At 35.3% G+C, this 672-nt stretch overlaps 1 protein-coding gene across 1 annotated transcript in view; it reads right to left on the bottom strand.

Moving 5' to 3' along the window:
- LOC119588118 overlaps positions 1-672 on the bottom strand; it is a gene marked incomplete in the record, with an annotated part of 60,132 nt that overhangs the window by 45,859 nt on the left and 13,601 nt on the right.

The raw sequence follows: 672 nt of genomic DNA, 5'->3' as shown, positions 1-672 counted from the left end.
ACAGTAAAAATACACTTCTATCGCTTTTTACAATAAGATACAACTTCATAAAACTAACCGGAAGTGAAGTTTTTTTTTTAACAACTAATATTACATTTTCTATTGATTTAATATCTCATCCATTTATAAGCATCGATTCGTTACTATCTTAATAAATTTGCAATTGAGAGGAAGTTAACCCCTCCTGTGTGCACGACCCTGCTTTACAACAATAAATCGTTGCAGGTACTCTCATATTAAGATTGCAAGTTGCAGACAGGCTATGCCAAAGTGCATCGGGCAACTTTAAGAGGCTATAAACACTGGAAAAACGACCTTCCTCATTGGCCTTTTGGTTTATGACGTCACGCAAGGTATCATGACGTCACGCGAGGAATTATGACGTCACGCAAGGTATTATGGCGACACCCGAGATGTGTGACGTCACGTGAGCTATGCGTTAGGCGAGGCATAAATTTATTTTTTATTCTCTCTACTTCTGTCTATCTGCTATTTATTCTAGTGCATTTTTAGGGAATACTGTGCAAATATTCAATCACATCTCTTCTAAATTGATATTATTTACTAACATACTGCGAGTATTTTGAGCAGATTATATAATAAGATGTACCTGTAAATCCCCTCCGAAACTGAATAAAATAAATGTGAAAATATTTGTAAGATATGCGTAAA

This window comes from Penaeus monodon, chromosome 23 (genome assembly GCF_015228065.2).
Source record: "Penaeus monodon isolate SGIC_2016 chromosome 23, NSTDA_Pmon_1, whole genome shotgun sequence".
NCBI lineage: Eukaryota > Metazoa > Arthropoda > Malacostraca > Decapoda > Penaeidae > Penaeus > Penaeus monodon.
The sequence above is the reverse complement of the archived record's forward strand: the minus strand, read 5'-3'. Positions and strand labels throughout refer to the sequence as shown.